Source organism: Dreissena polymorpha, chromosome 4 (assembly GCF_020536995.1).
Source record: "Dreissena polymorpha isolate Duluth1 chromosome 4, UMN_Dpol_1.0, whole genome shotgun sequence".
NCBI classification, from domain to species: Eukaryota; Metazoa; Mollusca; class Bivalvia; order Myida; family Dreissenidae; genus Dreissena; species Dreissena polymorpha.
In genome coordinates this window covers 123,938,251-123,947,051 of record NC_068358.1, presented here as the reverse complement: position 1 = coordinate 123,947,051, position 8,801 = coordinate 123,938,251, and the positions used below count along the sequence as shown (strand labels likewise).

Here is an 8,801-nt window from a genome sequence, read left to right as displayed (position 1 = left end):
AAAATAATGTACTAAGGTATGTTTTCCTGAATTACCATTGACTTTAAATTGTCACGTTGATTCAAGGCACATAGCAATAATTGTATTTGTTTTATTCCATGTTACATAATTATAGTGTAGCGATATGCATAAGAAATCGGTCGATACGTAGCATGTTGGGTATTAATTTTCTAAATGTAAGTCGAACTGCACATTCAATCCAGAATTAATTTTTAAAAAACATAATTGTAAATTAAAAACAAAAATGTAATATAAAGACAATTGGCGTTGAATAAATATTTTATCGATGGCATGTCTTAAATAAAGCACACACATAGCAAGAACATCGTTAACACGATTTATAGGGCCCCATAATATGCTATATACAATACGTGTTATCAGCATCGCAAGTAGTGTGTTCGTGCTACGCAAATAAAGAGTTGTAAAATGAATATAATTTCGGCGTATTATTAGGGATTGTTACTTAACATTTTATATGCAAAAAGATGTGATTTTTAAACAAAACACTTTAAAAATGTTTAAATATAAAATAGCATCTACTGAAGTTGTAAATAGAAAAGTTCTGTAATGCCCTAAGTTCTGATAAATTCCAATCGCAAATACAAAATCAATTATTAAAGAGATTTTGCATTTAAAATGCTCCCTTTATTGAAATTGTTGTTTAAATGATTCGATTTACGCTAATTGATTCGTGATAAACGCATTGGTTATAATACAGTTATCAGAACAACGCTACCGCGCGCTATTAATAGAAAAAATCACTAATTAATTTACGGCACCCGGGTCGTTTAGAACGAGCGATACTAGTTTTTCACAATCATTAAAAAGGAGAGGCTTAATAGAAGCTTCAATAATCTTGCTAATACTTTTTCGCCAACTTATTAGAAATGCAGAAATGTGCCACTCTATACCACAGACATGCGATCTTGAGCAAATAGTAAAATATAAGTTATAATCGACTTGAGCCACCCTGCCAGCATCGCTTTTGATATTCTTACCGATTATATATACCGGGTACATAAAATACATATTTTATAATGTAAACGCGCACTAAATTCTGATTAGAACATAAAATAACCAAAATTTTGCAAAATGTTCAGAGTGTATGTTATGAATATTCTTATCAGTTTATTTTAACAACTTTATGAAAACAATTGTGTAAATTTAAATCTTCAGAAAATGAAACAGTAATTGAGTTTTGGTTGAACAATGCAGTAAGTTTGCATTTCCTAAATTGTAAACATTCGTACAATTCGATAGGCATTCAATGTTGCCGCTGCATATATTTGTTCAATAAATATAAGTCAATTATCTCATATCCTCGAGACTAAAATAAAACCAAGAACATAAACTACATTAAAGAGATTATTTATTCGGTCCGAATGTGTGACAATATAATTATAATCAAAGGTCAATAGAACTTGCAATCACAAATATACAAGACTGTCCATACAAATGACCATAATTTCAAATGGAATCAAATAAATAATTAAGCACAGTAGCTTAAATAACTCAATTCCGCCGATCAACTCCTGCTTACACAACCTAAAACAGGACGTGAGGTAACAATAACGGCTATCATTATCCACACCAATTATGCATGTACAACTATACACATACCAATATACATAATAAACAAAACATTTAGCAAACTATACCTACTAATTAACATATAAAACATATAAAGCAGAAATATACAAACACACATCAAAAAGGGGTGGGTGGGTGTGGCAAAATTTTCTGATCAATAATAGATCGATCGTGTAAAACAATACTAAGACCAAAAACGCGCGAATCAGCTGTTTATAAACTAGCGTATGAATACATTAATACATGAGTGGTCAAGCATGATGGGACTAACTCGCGGCTGTAATCAATAATCAATATATTTTTTAGAGAAAATGCTTAAAATTATCTCATATCCTCGAGACTCAAATAAAACCATGAACATAAACTACATAAAAGAGAATATGTATTAGGTCTGAATGTCTGACACGATCATTATAATCAAAGGTCAATAGAACTTGCAATCACAAATATACAAGACAGTCCATGCAAATGACCATAATTTCACATGGAATCAATTTGATCAAATTAATAATTAAGCCCAATAGCTTGAATAACTCAATTCCGCCAGTAACCTCCAAACAAAACAAAAGCAAAATAAAACACAAAGTACATGCAAGCTAATTAAATGACCGTACAATGCGAACAAAACACATTTATAAATAAATTATCACATACAAAACTGTTGTACATCACTTGAAAACTGCAATATATATTAAATCATGTATGTCACAATGCAAAGTATTCCACATAACAATTGAGAGTTGAACATCAATAAACGTAGTGATACCAAAAGTCAAAGGACTTAAAAAGACCAGAGTGTCGTCAGTATATAACATCACCACAAGTATTTAACCTTTGAAATAGTAATGATGCCTTCTTCTCAAGGATGAAATCACCAGAATGGCTTAATGATGCTGTAATCACAAGTGCGAAGATCTGAAGCAATAACCTTTACTCCCTTCAAGACGCTAGGGAACAAACAACCTTAAAATTTGGCATCAATACGTCCACCGAAATCCAAACCTTTAAACAGACTTTTATAATAACGCAGTTATTATAAATAAAAGTGATGTAATGCATCCAAATAGCAATATCACTATATAAACCACTCGCACTTTGTAAATAAATCCTATTGTAACTCAATCCTAACATAAAATAAGTAGTATAAGAATGATAACTTTTTGTGCTACGTGTTGGCAATTTCACATATTAATTTCTACCTTTTTACAAAAGTGAGACAGCCCTAATTAAAAAATTTCTTAACAAACGAGTACCCTCTAAATTGATATGTAATCCTCCATCTCGGACCGCGAAAACTGAACGATCAGGTCTTCCGAATTTGAAAAAAGACCTGTAACTATGTAAGAACTGACATTGTCTCTCTTTACATTTGTTTTCCAAGAGGGCATTAACCTGTTTAACTTTATCTTTAGTAATCCTATAGTCACAAGGACGTGGTAAAATGGAAGAAAATACAATATGTGTGTTAGGATAAATACGTCTGATTAAAGTTATCAAGTTGCTGTACAAACTAATGATTTCATCAACTGAGTATGATTCACTCTGGTTTCTCGTGGTTATATCGTTCGTACCAACATGAATGAGTGTGAACGGCTTACTCACAAGTGAAGGTGACTCCTCTATTCTGGCTGATAAACGAGATATGTTGATACCCGGGAATGGAATGATATTTGCGTGCCATATTCCACCAACATCCTTGGCGATGGAATCCGATATGATATTAAATACCACCCTTGTAATAACATTAAAAACAAGTGAATGAGGAATATCCATTCTATGTGCTAATGTTGTAAAACTCCGTCTAAAAGAGTGTGTTGAAAACTTACCGGCATCTAAACCTATTTCAGTAATACATTCTCTTAATTTTTTTTGAAACAAATATTATGAAATGACCGAGCCGTTAGGTAAAGTGAAAAATACATGTCTGTAATGGTGTAACTTTAAAGCCAATAAGGGCTCATACGCTGACACGGGACATAACCTTTTATCTTCTAATCTCCGTAAATGAGTAATAATCTCCCTTTCACCAAACTGAATAGCCTTTGACCAGTGCTAAATGTACTAAAATGTAATTTTCATGACACTGAATACTCTCTGTGCTTCAATATTTCCCCGATTCAATATCAGATGATGAAGTTGGAACTAGATTATACTTTCTGGCACATGAGAAAAATGCGAATAGATATCAACACCAATAAACAATATTTTCCGGGTTGGAAAAATCTAAAATGACAAATATATGTCATAAAACCTTTAGCGTCATAGGTTCAACACGTTTCACGGTCCAAGGATTTAATCTAGATAAACCCCTAACTGATAAATTAAGTAAATAACCATTAATGTGATCTATATTATAACCTGCATACAAATGCATTGTTTTCTATCCACTGACATAAATCTTTGTACTATCAATTGACTTAAATGATCTGCTAAGAAATTTACAGTACAGCTGTAAGGTTGCAGTGGACGCCGGTAAAAAACAAAGCTTAAACATTTTAAGTTAACATACACATAATAAAATAAAAGACACGCACTGTATTCTCAAATTCTGGTTTGTTCCATCACCAAAAGCTGACTTAAGGGATTTGGTAAGGTCCTGTCTCAATACTCCCAACTGTGACTCTGAAACAAACTAAACTACCAGTCAGCCTGTAATCTAAAAAATTCTTCAGAGACAGTTACATCCACCAGAGGAGAGACATGAGAGACCTGATAAAAAACTCCCTTCTCAGATCCAATCAAATCCAAATCCCACCTTGATATGGAATCTGAAATACGATTGTCATTGGAACTAAGGTGCTCAGCCTTGATCTGGAACTCATTAACAGCAGCAATGAAACATGGGAACTCAGTCTCATATTCAAAATCGATATATTCCAGGCGATTTTCCTATCATCAAATATACGTTTATATAAAATATTTATGTAATATTAAATATTTATTTATGGCCAGATTGAAGTATAAGAAGCGATAAGCTTGCTATATCAATCATATACATTTTAATTGCTGATCAGAAATAAACATTATTATAAAATAATATTATATCAAAAGATATATATTCGACGTGATGCACATGCTTGATGACGTAAAAATATCCCCTTTTTGTCTCCCCTGATTTTTTTGAAAACCTGACAGTGGACAGGCGATATTATTACAGCGATATTTGAACAGTACAAATATCGTGCGTCGCCGCGACTGTCGCGCAAAATATCGAGTATCGCTTCGTGTGTCTAGTGTCGCGGTCTGAAATGAGACCGCGATACACGAGATTCGGATAATATGGGCGATATTTGAAAAATAAAATATCGTGCGTCGCCGCGACTGTCGCGTAAAACATCGTGTATCGCTTCGTGTGTCTAGTGTCGCCCTTTGAAAGCGACACTAGACACAAGAAGAGATACTTTATATTTTTCTTGACAGTCGCGGCGACGCACGATATTTTTCTTGACAGTCGCGGCGACGCACGATATTTTTCTTGAGAGTCGCGGCGACGCATGATATTTTTCTTGACAGTCGCGGCGACGCACGATATATTTAACACGATAAATCGCCTTTTGGGCTACCTACACAAGGGCGATATATCGTGTTAAATATATCGTGCGTCGCCGCGACTGTCAAGAAAAATATCGTGCGTCGCCGCGACTGTCAAGAAAAATATCGTGCGTTGCCGCGACTGTCAAGAAAAATATCAAGTATCGCTTCGTATCAATTATAATGCTATGAGATCAGATGTTGTCAGATCCTGACGTCAATCTTGCCAACTTGTTTAAAGTGGACCATTTTTGAACGGTTCAAAACAACGATTTACACGATCAACTCTGAGTATCAGGTATTACACGTTTAACGGGATAATCGTATCAATTCTTATCAGATCGAATATGTATCGTTATCGCGACAAAGCTGTTATGTTTGTACTAGTCCTTCGTTGAATCGCAGTCGCTCGAATTCAAGAAAGGAAAGGTCTCGTTCTGTAACGATGTTTTTTTTCGATCCAAAGAATAAATAAAGTCGATTGGCGATCTACGAAATGAACAACGTTTAATTATTTACTTTTCACTTCAAAAGCTTGTCTTACTCCGGTTAAAAGTCAATAAGGCATAATATGATTATTTCAAATAACCAAAGGCTACATTTTTCCAACATCAGTACGTTTAAATAATGTCGTGTTTCGTTTAGTGTTTACACATTTGTAAAGAATGGTTATTTTGAATATGTAAATTGTTATTACCATTTGATTAAAAAGTTCCATTTTGAAATTCCTAAAGAAATAATATTCTGTATGCTCGTCCGTAGCAGCCAATAGGCCATATTGGTCTTCAGCATCAAATCCAAACTTTTGAAAGTTTTTGTCTTTGTCAAACAACACACATGTTGATGTTTTCGAAGACATTAAATTTCCTTCTATCCATGTGTTGCTATATATCTGCAACAATAACAAAATATAATGTTAATAAACTACAATTCTAGCAGAACAAACAAATAAAAACGTTGTAAGTTGTACCTACGGTGGGACATATTTGACATGTGTTGTTGTTTTTTTTTTATTTATGGTATTACCCTGACAAAGTCACTAACTTCTACGAGGTAGCTAATACGAATTAGTTATATCGGTCTCAGGAATTACCTAGTCGTTCCCAAAACGTATGACACCACATTAAGAAAAACATGTCACATCTGTGCCACTGTATGCAATGCATAAAATTTTGTGGAAATCAAAAAATATCCCCGTGTTTTGCGATATGAATATATTTATAATCACTGTTAAATATTTTCGAAATGTTAAACATAAATATTAAATGCGGGATAAACGAAAATCCAATGCATTCTGCGCCATCCTGTTTGCTAAAGAATACTGAGAGACCATATGTAAGATAACTGAGTTTAAATGCTATGAAAATATAGTTAAATACTGGTTCAGTAATTATTTTGGTGATGTTCCATTTTAAATAGTGCAATAAATTAAAAAAACTGAACTGCGTGTGTACAGAGAAATATGCATTTCGTAACGTTTACATTCAAAGTTCATTTACACGAAGAATTGTTTATGTGTATTTATAAACTTGTGTTTCATTCACCACTTAATAGTCGGAATCAAGGTTAACTAACATACGTTTTGCTTTTTGACTGACCGTGAGGGAAAAGGACGTAAAAAATCCGATTCTGCAAGGGAATTAAACCAATAAATCGATGCGACACCTGTTTACCGTTATCAGGTCGCTTTTGTCTTAATTATGATATCATCCGTTCCAATTATGGTTGCCTAAAGACATCATTCAAACATTTTTTTAAGAGAAGCTTAATTTCATTGGTTATTATATGAATCATCATTGTTAATGGAAACAAACTTGTATCAGACAGTTTTCCCACGGTATGGAATGTTGCGACAACGGAATATATATCTTTGGTTTTGACAATGTCATCACTCAGATTAAAGTTAACACACCCTGGCACCTATAGCGACATGTATTTATATGGTGTTCCTTCTTTCATTTTTTATCAATACAGGTTTTTGTTGCATAATGGTCTATCCACACTGACAAATCGCTTATAAGGGTAGTTGTATTTATAAAATAAAACACGCTGAATAAGCATGAATGGCCAAAATTCTTTTAAATATGCATTTTATTAGTGGGAGTTTTTTCTCGGCAGTTCTATAGATAATAAAAACTTTAATTCAAAACATGAATTGATAAAAATGTGAGACAGACTTGATTGATATGAATAATTCATTAAATACAATGTCAATGCAAGAAATATAAGATAACCGTTCATAACTTCTTACCTTCAGAGGGTTTAACTCAAAATCTTCCTTTGTTGAATAGCCATACCCCGAATAAGATGTTCCAAAGTCAATGGCAGCCACAAGAAGAAAATGTTCCTTGAGGTTGGACATTCTTCTTTTCTTCTTTGCCGTTTTTAAATTAAAAGAAACATCTTCTTGTTCACGTTTGAATGTCCTGCATACTGCGTGCTGCTAAATCGAAAGAGGAAGCTTCTATTTGGTTGCCTACAACATGTCGATTTCAGATAACACTATCCAAACATTGTTTTGAAGTCAAGAGAAGAGCAGGTGACTTTCGCTCGGCGCTTAATTAAAATAGAGCTATAGTTTTCGTTTAAAATTTATCTTAAAGCCACGCACCTTATTTGGCATAGTAAATTTAAGTATAAATAAGAAACATATTTTATCTATGCCAATTAGAATATATCTGGTGGTTACAAGGTATAAATCCTTTCTTTGCGCCTTAAAACTTAAAAATAATCGCGATTGTCGAAATGGACTTATACGTCTAGAAATCCTACTTTCGATTTTAAAAGCTGTGCGGTTTGAAAAATAATAAATTACTTGCTAACAAGGCTATAGATTTACGGACAATATTGCATACTATCAAATTGCATTTATATGTATTGATTAACATGAATTTCATTTCAAAGTCAGAGGCAAGGTGTGTGTCTTTAAAGGGACCTGTTCACAGATTTTCGTATTTTGACTGATTCGATTGAATGAAATTAACAATATAATTGGAATAGTTTTAAATAATTATAATAACAAGATAATTTTAAACTGCGGATGTAGTTACGTACCATGTTACAAAGCTTAATATCAATATAGAAGTAAGTGCCGGTTTAAAAAAAAAAACAAGAACACCTATATCTATTTAGCTTAACAAAACAGTTTATATATGCATAACATATTGAAATGGACACATAAACATAAACATGCTTCAATAAAAACAAATTTTAAAGACAGAAGATTTGTTGTATTTTTATTCAAGACACAATGCATGTTAATAAATTAATGCTACTAACAATATATCAAGCAAGTTTGTTAAATCTTGTATTCAAGTATTTGAAAATAAGTACGAAATTGTATTTTAGTTCAACGACTTGGCTTTGTTGGGTGAGCAGCTTATTTTTGCATGTATTTGTTTTCTTTTGTTCATACAATTTTCAAAGCAAGTCTAAAAACATTGGCCATCACGCGAGAGTAAAATGGTCGGTTCGTATCATTTCATTAGAGCTAGAGTGAATTGAACACACACGACTGAAAATGTGAATTATTATACTTTATGAAATTATGAGTTTTGGTAGACACTTGTTTTAAGTTATTCGTTGCAATATCTGAGTGTTGCATAGTTTTCTGTTTGTGGAAAAGAAAAACATGTCGAATATTAACATATCTACATACAAACAAAAATATAAATAGAAAT

At 32.9% G+C, this 8,801-nt stretch overlaps 1 long non-coding RNA gene across 1 annotated transcript; it reads right to left on the bottom strand.

Moving 5' to 3' along the window:
- Positions 1–1,352: 1,352 nt before the first annotated feature.
- Positions 1,353–7,883, bottom strand: LOC127880072 (uncharacterized). Its single transcript, XR_008049400.1, has 3 exons — positions 7,373–7,883; positions 5,819–6,013; positions 1,353–4,212 (listed from the first exon to the last, which is right to left on the bottom strand). It is a non-coding gene; the product is annotated as an uncharacterized LOC127880072 (long non-coding RNA).
- Positions 7,884–8,801: the final 918 nt, after the last annotated feature.